Genomic DNA, 12,778 nt, shown 5'->3' on the forward strand with positions numbered 1-12,778 from the left:
ACTGGTGAACTGTGTGATGTTATTGAACCTCTGGTGGCACCAGACTTGTCCTGCCCTCGGGAAGCAGTTCCTGCACAAAAGCCAGTGTCTATTGTGCAAAACAAACTAGAACCACCTGTTCTGAGTCCAGGGTCATAGGTGAGATGTTTGGCCTGAGCAAAACCACCGTGCACAGATGTGTGAAAATGTGCAGTGTGTTTCCATTACACTTTTGTGCTATACTTCTATATCGAAACGTCTCAAAAACCAACTCATGAGAGCATAAAGATATTTTTGCGATCTTTGATAGTTTTTGCAACATTTCAGTGTTTCCATTACCAGTTTTCTATTGCACAATTTACATTTTACACATTTCTGAGGGTAATGGAAACCCATCTACTATCCCCTACTCTTCCCCATTTTGCTGTTTCTAACACATCAACGTCAAGGTCTACAGCACAGGTGTCAAACATGCGGCCCGGGGGCCAAAACTGGCCCGCCAAAGGTTCCAATCTGGCCTGCAGGATGAATTTACAAAGTGCAAGTTAGGGCATCAAACACAAAAATAATATCATAATAACCTATAAATAATGACAACACCATTTTTTTTCTCTTTGATTTAGTGCAAAAAACATTAAATAATGAAAATATTTACATTAACAATCTATCCTTTAACAATAAAATATGAATAACCTGAACACATATGAACAACCTGAAATGTCTAAAGAAAATAAAGAGCAATTTTTAACAATTTTCTGCCTGTTATTAAATGTTTTGTAACTTTGTAGATCTGATCTGTAATGCATATGTATAAATGATAAGTCGAGGCAGAATATTGATAATAATATTACATTTATCCTTCTTAACAATTTTTTTTTTCAGGTTATTCACATCCTTTTTGTTTGGATAGTTTGTAAATGTAAATATTGGCATTATTGAATATTAATTTTTTGTACTAAAACAATTTGGAATTGTAATTATTTATTGGCTATCATGCTATTATTTTACCAGTCCGACCCACTGCAGATTAAATCACGGTGAATGTGGCCCCTGAAAGAAAATGAGTTTGACACCCCTGGTCTACAGGTTGACTTGCTGCCTAATACAGAGGTCAGCAACCCTGGTGCTGGAGAACCACAATCCTGCATGTTTTAGATGTTTTCCTCTTCCAACACACCTGACAGTCATTATCAGTCTTCTGCAGAGCCTGATGATAGGCTTATCATTTGAATCAGGTGTGTTGGAAGAGGGATACATCTAAAAGTAAAACATGCAGGATAGTGGCTCCCCAGGACCAGGGTTGCTGACCTCTGGCCTAATATATCCACCCACTGACAGGTCCCAGTGGAATGAGACACTCAACATTAATACAACTTTGTCTGTCAATCATGATGTTATGGCTGATCGGTGAATATAAATATAGGTAATCTTTGCAATGTGCCCTCCTCTTCCACTGAATCTGATGAAAAATCACTGCAGTAGTTTTTACATAATCCTGCTGACAGACAAACTAACAGATATGGATGATGGAAATGTTGCCCTCTCAGCATAGTGTCTTCACATAATGAAATCAATCTACCTCCACATGACTGCAGTTTTACAAATCACTAATTACAACTTGGCACCATTCATGCAAGTGGTAAACATTAAGTACCTTGATTCACATCAGTTTTCAGATTAACCAACCTTCTACTAATGTAAATATATCAAGACAGTTTACAGTATTCATATGATCAAAACCATTAGTTAACCCACAGGTGTCAAACATGTGGCCTGGGGGCCAAAACTGGCCCGCCAAAGGTTCCAATATGGCCCGCGGGATGAATTAGCAAAGTGCAAGTTAGGGCATCGAACTCAAAAATAATATCATAATAACCTATAAATAATGACAACACCATTTTTTTCTCTTTGATTTAGTACAAAAAGCATTAAATTATGAAAATATTTACATTAAGAAACTACCCTTTAACAACAAAATGTGAATAACCTGAAATGTTTGAAGAAAATTCAGTGCAATTTTAACAAATTTCTGCCTGTTACTAAATGTTGTGCCTTTGTAGATTTCATCTGTAATGCACATGTATAAATGATAAGTCGAGGCATAATATTGATAAAATTGCACTTATATTTCTTAACAAATTTCTTTTTTTTTTTTGGGTTATTCACATCCTTTTTGTTTGAATAGTTTGTAAATGTAAATATTGGCATAACTGAATGTTTAATTTTTGCACTATAACAATTTGAAGTTGTCATTATTTACTGGTTATTATGCTATTATTTTACTGGTCCGGCCCACTTCAGATTAACCCTTTCATGCATGAATTGTGATAACCTTGGCCAAGATATTTTTCCTGAGAGTTTTTATTCCTCTATAGGCATGAAAAAACAATGCGATCTAGTTTTTTTGTTTTGTTTTGTGTTTTTTTTAAGGAGTTACAAAAATGTCCACTCAGCTGGACACCATGCATTAATTTTTTGAAGCAAAGAAACGTGTATTTAAAAACTAATATCAGAAAGTGATATGGAAAACTATGCAATACAAACATTTTTAATGCAGCTAATCAGATGTTTTCTCACATTTTAACATACTCTAATACAAGTTATCATTCATTTCATGGAGATAATATGCAAAAAAAACCAAAACTTTTTTTTTGTTTAAAAAAACCCTGTTAATTACAGTCTAATAACAATTAGTAACTGATTTTACACTGAAACATATTACTGCAGATCAGGTTTATCAAGAACAGCATAGTTACAGTAACGGTATGAATGTCAGTATATGGGATGATGCATAAGTGTCCACTGTGTTGGCTGATATGGAACGAAAACAACAAAACCCATGAATATATAAGAGAACAGCTGGAGAATAACTGTCCACTGTAGTAATTATACTTTTCTTTTTTCTTTTGTTCAGACAAGGTATAATTTTTAGACGTTACCTGCTTGACAGTTTCGACTGTGACTCCAGTCTTCCTTGGAAGGGTCATCCGACATGTCATTTATCAGCTGGTCACCATCAAAACTGTCAAGCAGGTAACATCTAAAAACTATACCTTCTCTGAACAAAAGAAAAAAGAAAAGTATAATTACATTAACAGAAGACAAAATGAACATCATTAGCTTTGTCCACTGTAGTGACCACTATGGTAAATGGACTGAACTTATATAGCGCATTTTCTACACCTTCATGGTGCCCAAAGCGCTTTACAATTCCTCACATTCACCCATTCACACACACACACACACACACACTCATAAACCAGTGGGCGACTGCTGCCATGCAAGGCGCTGCCTGGCCCTACTGGGAGCAATTTAGGGTTCAGTGTCTTGCCCAAGGACACTTCGACATGTGGACAGTCGGAGCCAGGATTCGAACCGCTGACCCTTCGGTCATTGGACCAACTGAGCCACAGCCGCCCATCAAATGCATGAAAGGCACTATGCATGAAAGGGTTAAATTGGACTGAATGTGGCCCCAGAAGAAAATGAGTTTGACACCCCTGAGTTAAGTAGTTGTTTACAAACATAAAAAGAAAAACCTGATTCAACTTGATGATTAATATTAGTCAGTTTTACAAAATCAGATTGAATCAAACTTTTAAGACAAAAACTCCACATTTATGAGTAATGAAAATCAAGTTTTAACAGGAATAAGTTCTCATGATAATAATAATAATAATAATAATAATAATAATAATAATAATAATAATAATAATAATGATAATCATCATCATCATCATCATCATCATCATCATACTGTGTCATACTCATACAAATACTTCTCGGGTTGGGTGTTCCACACAAAACCAGATCTTTATGGTACATTTATTAGGCTGGCATATGTTATGAATATGTTTTTTTTTTTTTTTTATGTTGCTCAGTATAAATAAGGTCATCTTCAGAAAAATGGTTGTTTTATTCCCACTCACATCATTCCATAGTGCATTTAACCTGGTGGCCTGGATGTTTAACATGTCAGCATGTACATACTACACAGTTACCACTGAAGGTGCTGAATGAATGCAAGATGGAGTGCCTAGTTTAATTAGATGGTCATCAGTTGGACTAATAATAGATGACAGTGTGGTTTACATTATCTATACTCAGATAACACAATCTGTATAGAATGGACTACTAAATTATTCTCATTGTCTTATAAAGATGTGCTAATACTGCCACATTTGTAATGTTGCACTGAATTATTTACAGTACCAACACCTTGCATGCTAGATGTTTAACACCTTATTTTACCCTGTGTCTGTGTTTGACACCTCTAACTCAAACTTTGTGCATAGTTTTTCCTGTACCCACACTGGTTCAAGAACTAACAAAATGGCACATGATAATCCAGTGCTAGGGAGGGCCATGCTATTATTAAAAATAACACTATCTCTAGCTCCTCGTCTGCAGTTTTCTCCTCTTGGAACAAATCAAAATGCTACATATTAATAATATACATGACATTGTGTGACATTACTGTGAAAAAGTGAAGTCACTAAAGGCATAGAGTAGGAACGTTGTGTCAGAGGTAGATTTTTTATAGCCTGAAAACAGTCTACAGAATGGTGTAGTGTTCGTTTCCAGTTAGACCACTTAAATTACAATATACTGGAAATTCATAATGGCATTTTTTGGGCCTTTGATACCATGGTGCTATTAAACACTGCAGTTTTTAAATGCAAAACTCTTCTCTTGTAAGCGTAAATAAGATGTACACGTGTCTGGTTTAACAGATAATGTTTGATTCATTCTTTATTAGTTTATTTGTTGTCTGGAGTGTTTCCTGCATAACAGTGCACATTTGTCATTCTAATTTATTCATAATAAATTAAAAAAATATACTGTGGGATTAAAATCTTGTTCGCTAATGCCACAGGTCTTATACATTCTTATCTTAAATTATGTCAGTGATACATTCAGAAAAGCCTTTTTTTTTTTCTTTTTTTTTTACATTTGGTCTATTTGTACAAAGTTGCCTCCAACTGTTTCAGAGAGCCATAAAACCTTAAAAAAACATAAATAAATAAAAAGATTTTCATCCCATGACTTTGTAAACAGACTGCTGTTGACAGGGAATCTTGTATTATGTTAAGATGTATTGTTAATAAATGTCAGTTGTTTACTAAGATATATTGTTATTGCTAGGATAAATATGCATGTAAAACAGTATATATATTCTATAAGTGTGCGGTTATTTGCTTTGAAGAGCTTTTGCAAACCTCTGAGACCCCAGCACAAATGATCCTTTTTACATATGTAAAACAAAGTGCTACTGTTTGAGAAGCATCACTACTATAATGTGATTTGAATGTTCTCCCGGTTTGTGCCCTCATCAGCGAGATAACATGCAACACTGTTATTTATGCTTTAACTCAGGCTTGAAAAGGTGAATTGAATCAATGTGCTATTGATTTGCAGTAGGTTGAGAGCTTGTTGTGTTGATGTGCTGCTGTTCTAACATCAGTTCTTCTGAGCTGCTTCCCTGTGCCTTATGGGAGTAGCTTAACACCCCGTCCACACTAATGAGGATATTTTGCAAAACTGGGCCTCTCGTCCTCGTCTTTACAGGACTGAACATTTTTAACCCTTTATAGGGCACTCAATGAAATACTCTGAAATTCAAAATTTCAACCATAGTGTGTTATTGACATTGTCATCTACCTCTTCATTGGTTGGCGTGACAACAGTCTCCCTCCTCTTGCTTTAAAATATCCGAGCAGCACTGACTAAAACATAAATACATGCAATAAAACAACTGTTATAAGGTCATACACTGACAAAAATCCCTCATATTCACTAGTTACAGCTTCAAAATGTCTATAAAATCTCTCTGAATCAGTGTATTGTGTTATAACATAATATGCTGCATACTTTTAATACTCCTCAGCCAAATATAGTGTAAGATTCTGTTGAAAGTTACTGCCTTATAATTTAGATTAGATTGTCTTTGTGTGAAAGTTAACACATATATATTTATATTTGAAAGTATTCAGATATTATAACTGCATAAGGCCACTGGACCTTGAAAAAGGTCATGGTAACCTATTTTCAATAGGCTTCTGCTCTATGCCATGATGCATCCACAGTATAAATTTGGTGCAGATATCTCAATGCATTCTTCAGATAATGCAATTATGTTGTTGAATGGACAGACAGACAGACAACAAAATGATTACAATACTCCTCAGCCAAGGGGTAAAAAACCAACATGCTTCTTGACCTCATTGAGGCACAAGATTGGCTCTGTATTTAATGTTTGCAGAAATGACCAAAAATCCAAGAATCCAAGAGCATAAATCAATGTATGACCTGAAGTAGGTTGAAGTCAGAGCGGATGCCTTTGGGAGACAGTCCAGAAGGCAAGAATTCTGACCCCATGGAAATCTGACCCATGGGTCAATTTTAGAGTTGCTGGACATCATAGACATGAAATCTACCCTAAATTACGAAAAAAATTTATAAAAAAAAAAGTTGGTTTTATGTATTTATTTTCTAATATATAAATACATTTAGTAATACTTGTAGCAAAAACTATGTAACACTGGGTGAAAACAGATTGCAGTTTTACTTATCCTCTCCATCCTCTTTCTCTATACCATAAAACTTTTCCATGCTATAGAATTTTTACCCAATGCTTACTTTTATGTTGTAAAAATAAAAAATTGGGGGTGGGTCACTTTTCCATAAGGGGGAGTCAGAATTCAATGATAGAAAACTGACGTGCAGGTCACCTTTCTATCTGACACCAGCATTATGGACAAATCCACATCATGTCAAGAATACACTTAAAGTAACTGGACTTAATTTGCCGTAGCTGCTCACCTTCATTACTGATGAAACCCTCTGTGTCTACTATATCCAGTATTATAAACAGTGTCCACATTTTGTACGGAGGAATGAAGGAAGAAAATATCTGTTTATAAAAAATCCATGTCATGTGAACAGGGTGTAATTTTGTGGTTTTTAAGTACATAAGTTACAGTCACTGACAGCTAATCATGAGATCTTAAAAAGGCTACTCATGAGCGCCAAAAGTGATGCTGTGTTGTGGTTAGCAATGCAAAACCTTTACTGAAATTGATGTTTTTTTATGGGTACGAATCTTGTATACCTTCCGTTTTTTAACCCATAAGGACCCAGTGTGACATTTGTGGCAGTTCCCAAATGATTTTTTCTCTATATTTAACTATCCTTAAGTGATTTATCACCATTTATTGAATATTATCCTATGTGTTGTGTTTTTCTCTGTGAAAACCAGGTATTTTCCTACATTTAATTTACTAATCATGTAGATGTTCATAAAAGTTTGGCGTAAAGTTGAGGAATATTATATCAAAAATAGAGAAAACCGAAGAAAAAGTAACTTTTTCAGCAAACTTCATCATTAACTGAACATAAACCCAGTGTCTCCATCCACTGTCACTGATCCAACTCCATGGGTTTTACTGGTGAATCAATGCTGTAGAAGATGACGGTGTTTCCACGTTCACTACGGAGCCTCTGAAATGGGTCATATCTGATGACCATAGAAAGACGACAAACTGTATTTTACACCAATTATTTACATGGATTAATGAGTCAACAAGGATTAAACAGTTTACATCAGATGATTTTGGTAGATGGTGGATGTTTGGGTCTTTATGGGTTAAAGTCCAGTCCTCTTATTAATGTTTTATGTTTTGAAGTTACCTATTTATCTTTTTACTCTGTGACCTTATAGTCCTTTTGTGAAAGCAACGTGAAATAATTTAGAATATCTTTGTTCTATGTCTTTGCTCAGGTGTAAATATCAGTGATAGAAGATGTCATATTTTTAATAGCCTGGTAACAAAAGAATAAAATAAAACAGGTGCATTATGAAAAAGTACAATACCTGCTGTTCTGTAAGGCAGTTTTGAGAAAACTGAGAGAATAATTTCGTATGGTTTTAAGTTTCTGTAAATCTAACAGGGTAGTTGACTATATATGTGTAATATGTGCTGCCTTTTTCCGCTGTTGTATTTGGGATTTTCATGTTTTCACGTTCAGTCATGTGTCATATGGTTTGTAACAATCCTCAGTGTTCATGTTAAATGTGTCCATTACTTGTGTATTGGACTGTGCTAATGTTCTGGTGTGATGTTCGCAAATAAACGCTATATTTAAAGACTCTTCCAGTTCGTATGTGCTGTTATTTCCAGTGGTGCATGTGTTATGTGCTGCTTGTGCTGTTAACCTGTGATGCCCACTTTATATTCAGTACTTGTTTTGTGCTGCACGGGAAAGGTTAGAACAAGAGAGGACAATAGGAGGTCACTGGTGAAATCCAACAGCTCAAAATCGAGGTTAGGGCTGTGTATGGAAAAAAGGGATGAATTAAAGTTTTAACCTCTTTAACACTTACTGATAAATACTGGTCACATTAAATGAATAACACGTTAAATTCTAATAGTAAATCTAAATGAGTAAACCTGTGACTGAATATATCTTTCTTCCAGAAGTAGGAGTGGTGTGGCTGTTGGTGAGAGATTAGAGGTAAGTATGATTCAGTGTCTGTTTAAGCCGCTGCTGACAGCCCTTCACTCTTTTCAAACAGTTAATTAGAAAACATCTCCTCCTTTAATAAAACTGAACAACAGTCAAGCACCTATTATGTACCCAAAGTAATGTGTAGTGCTTCCATTTGTGGCTGCTTCTATGAAACTGGTCCCTAAAAAAAGGACAAAGGGGCTAAAAATTCAAACCAGATGTAGATTAATGTTATGAAGTAAATTTTTGAAGCACTTTGGGTCTATTTTTTAAAATAATTATTTACTGTGATAAAAGAGAAACTATTTTTCAGATAAAACACATTTTTATATTTTTCAATATTATCTTTATACAAAAATCTGCATCTAACACGGTAAAAAAGACACGAAAATGAAGTGCTACTATTTTTTGGAATATCTTTTTATTCTCTCACAGGTACATTTTGGGAATCAAACTCATTATCCAAGGCAGAGTGTTTCACAAAAATGGCCGCTGTTGCAAAATAACTCACGATTTCTATGTGTTTTAAGGAGTGATATTTTGCTTTTAAAAATGGAATTATGCATTTTAAAACATTTCCCTGTGGTCTACATAAACTGTAAATGCTCTGCTTGGGTCTGAATTCTTCATTAATTCAACTCCACAGGTCCATCTTCAACCCTATTTCTGAGTAATGACACCTGAAAGGTCGTTTTGAGCGTCAGCCCTTTAAAAAAATAAATGACACCACCCCCTCAAGGTTGTTGACAATGCTCTCTGTCCCATTCAGCCACTTGTGTTCGTTAATACAACCAACACGTGACTTGCACATGTTTTTCATAGGTTGACTTGTCCTGTAAATTATTTGTTGTAACTGTATGAGGTAACTGTATGTTGTAACTATGTGTTGTGTTACATGCTGTTTCTTGGCCAGGACTCCCTTGGAAAAGAGGTTTTTAATCTCAATGGTATCTTTTTCCTGGTTAAATAAAAATAAAAAACAACACTGAAAATTTTAGGTAATCAGCTCGAAGTCTGGACATATTTTCAGTATGGACTACAACCGCTGCTGCTGACAAACGATCATGTACTTGGAGAAAAGTTCGTCAGAAGTCTTGACCTTATATGTGCAAATGTCGTGACGTAACTAGTTATAAAACGAAACAAATTAAGCAGGAATTAAAATGGGTAGTAGAAATCCACAGGATTTTTGCCAAAATTAAGATAAAGATAGCTTTGCAGCACCTGGAGGGTTCAAATTCAAACTTTTTGAACTATTAGGGTCCAAACACTAATACAAGACTAACTAGAAGCACTCGGAGAGCGCAGACCTCCGCCAAGGCTGATCAGTGGGCCCCCCCGTGGGCCCCCCCGCCCCCGATCACCACCAAAATTTAATCATTTCTTCCTTATCCCATTTCCAACAAACCCTGAAAATTTCATCCAAATCTGTCCATAACTTTTTGAGTTATGTTGTACACTAACAGACAGACAAACAAACAGACAGACAGACAAACCCTGGCAAAAACATAACCTCCTTGGCAGAGGTAATAAAAGTGGGTTTAGCAAAATATGACCCCTTTAACTGGGCAGGTTCCACATGAAATGCGAGTGGACACGATGGGTTATATGTGAAACCTGGAATGAGACTGTTGATTCACGAAAAACCTGCAAGTCTGGATTAGAAAAAACACTATGATCATCAAATTTAACAGTGTTTTTATTTATAGCCATTTGCCAAAACCATTTACAGCTGTGCTTTCCAGATCAAATGCACTGACACCTAGGTAGCTTTTCCTGTCCCCGTTTTGGTCCTATTTTTGTCCCCAATATTTTCATAAAAATCCATTCATTTTGGGATGGCTCAGAGCAAGAGTATCATTTTTTTTTTTTTTTGCATTTTTCAGAGGTCATCATTACGTACATTCTGGGGGTATATATGTCTAAATTTCTCTTTTATTATTAGGTCTAAAAAGCTGGCAAAGTGCCAGATACCAAAATGAACCCAGTTTGATAGAAGCACCCATACAGTAGTTTAATACAGTATGTGTATTTGTATTGTTAAAGTACAAATTATAAATGATACATTATGAAGCAAAAAAAGCATCATTTTATTTTACAAGGTCAGTATTCCCAAGAATTCACAGTATAAATAAAGGCAATGGCATCAACCAATAATTTGGGTGAAATAGACATCAAATAACAATAATGTACCAAAATGAACCCAATTTCATAGAAGCATCCAATTAGAAACAACAGGATACAGTAGAGGTATAGACCTATGTTTGGTAACTTTGTGTGATTCACTCAATCTCTGGTTATGTTCAAACATATTTCATATTCAGTCCATACAGTTCTATAGTTCCATCTGTATAATAACACATTCCATACCTTCTGTGGCTGCCCCTTCGTTTTTCATGCAGACCCAAATGCTGTTGAATAAACAGTTGTCTCTTCATGAATAGACTTTAGTGTAGTTTAGATTTAACTCTCTTTACCATATAGACTCTTGTCATAAATGGCGTGTGTGCAGTAGACCCCCCCCCACAAATACAAGAGACAGGAGAGCTGTCAGATGCATACATTTGCAGAAATATTATTTTGTAGTGTTATTCTTGAGACGCCTGGAAAGCAGTATTTTGTACTTAGATGCTGACCAAATGAAGCTGTGTGTGTTGGGAGAAGTTTCTGACATCTCTTGTGGGCTCCAAGACTAAAATCCTTTGTGAGAGTCTGAAGAAGCCTCATGTACAATATGATGCTTTTATCCACCTGGTAACAGTAAATGTGAATCATAGCATTAAGCATATTGATGTCTTCAATAAATTGCTTACTCAATTTGTTTTTGTCTCATTCCCATTTCTTCTTTTTGCATTTGAAACTTTACTTAGAATCTTCTTAAGGGCATTTTAACACAGCGTACTCGAGTCCGTAGCCGAGTACACTGAGACCCCAAAGTCTGTTTAATTATATCCATGTGAATGCAACTGTTCCGTGCTCGACTACCGTACCTGAGTCCAGTCGAGTCCTGGGTATGGACTGCTCAGACTCCTGCATGATACGTTGCCATGTGAATGCGATCGGTGTCTGAGTCTGGAAATGACCTAGTCACCACCCTGACAACGGAAGTGGGCTAATCACAAGTCTATAGATGGCGCTCCTGTTGTCTCCTGAAAAAGCCGTGGATCTGTGCGGCACGGACTCACCTTATCAAACGAACCACTGTAATATATCAGCGACAACTTAACCTACTCTTCTTCATTTTGCCTCAAACAGGCTAACAGATAGGTAAGGGTTTGTCTTCTTCTGACTTCCGTGTTTGTTGGATAGTGACAGAATTCCTTCCACACCGCCACCTACAGTTTCAGCCCTGTAACACCCATTCGTTCTCGGGCATGGGCCACGGTACGCGCTTGTGAACGCAACATCTACGGGAAAGGTGTGAATGTATCCAAGTACAGTACAAACTGGGTAAGCTGTGTGAAAGCGCCCTACAATCCCACAGTGCAAAATGTAAATTCATGGAATTTTTCAACTGGTCTTAAAATTTTGATCAGGGGTGTATATATATATATATATATATATATATATATATATATATATATATATATATATACTGTATATCTTTGGTAAGGCATGTGCAGCAACCTTATTTCACCTTTATCATTGGTGTTGAATATGTTGGAATTTAGTATTTTACAGAAACATTTCCAGGGGCTCCCAGGTTATTATTCTTTCATAGACCCAGAGGAAACACTGTGCCAAAATCAGTGCTTTTATTCAACCAGTAACGGTAATTTCACTAAGGCATCCCCTGCGAGTGAGCTCCAGTGCATACCTTTGGGTAGAAGACTTATGCCACATTTCCACTACATGGAACCAGCTCAACTCGGCTCAGCTTGGCTCGACTCAGTATTCCTGGAGACCATTTCCATTACAGGATACTACTGACTTTACAGTACCTGGACGCCATAGCGATGCGGCGCGTTATTTCCATGTTGTCTGCTCAGAGAGTTGCTGAAAACTGGCTTGTTGCATGTTGTCTCATCTGAATTTTACTGTTGGCCACCAAAGCCTGATTCTCCTCGACTGACCATGGTGTAATTATTACCTCCGCCAAGGAGGTTATGTTTTTGCCAGGGTTTGTTTGTTTGTTTGTTTGTCTGTTTGTCTGTCCGTTAGTGTGCAACATAACTCAAAAAGTTATGAACAGATTTGGATGAAATTTTCAGGGTTTGTTGGAAATGGGATAAGGAAGAAATGATTAAATTTTGGTTGTAATCGGGGGTGGGGGGGCCCACGGGGGGGGCGC

The sequence above is a fragment of the Sphaeramia orbicularis genome, chromosome 9, assembly GCF_902148855.1.
Source record: "Sphaeramia orbicularis chromosome 9, fSphaOr1.1, whole genome shotgun sequence".
Classification (NCBI taxonomy): domain Eukaryota; kingdom Metazoa; phylum Chordata; class Actinopteri; order Kurtiformes; family Apogonidae; genus Sphaeramia; species Sphaeramia orbicularis.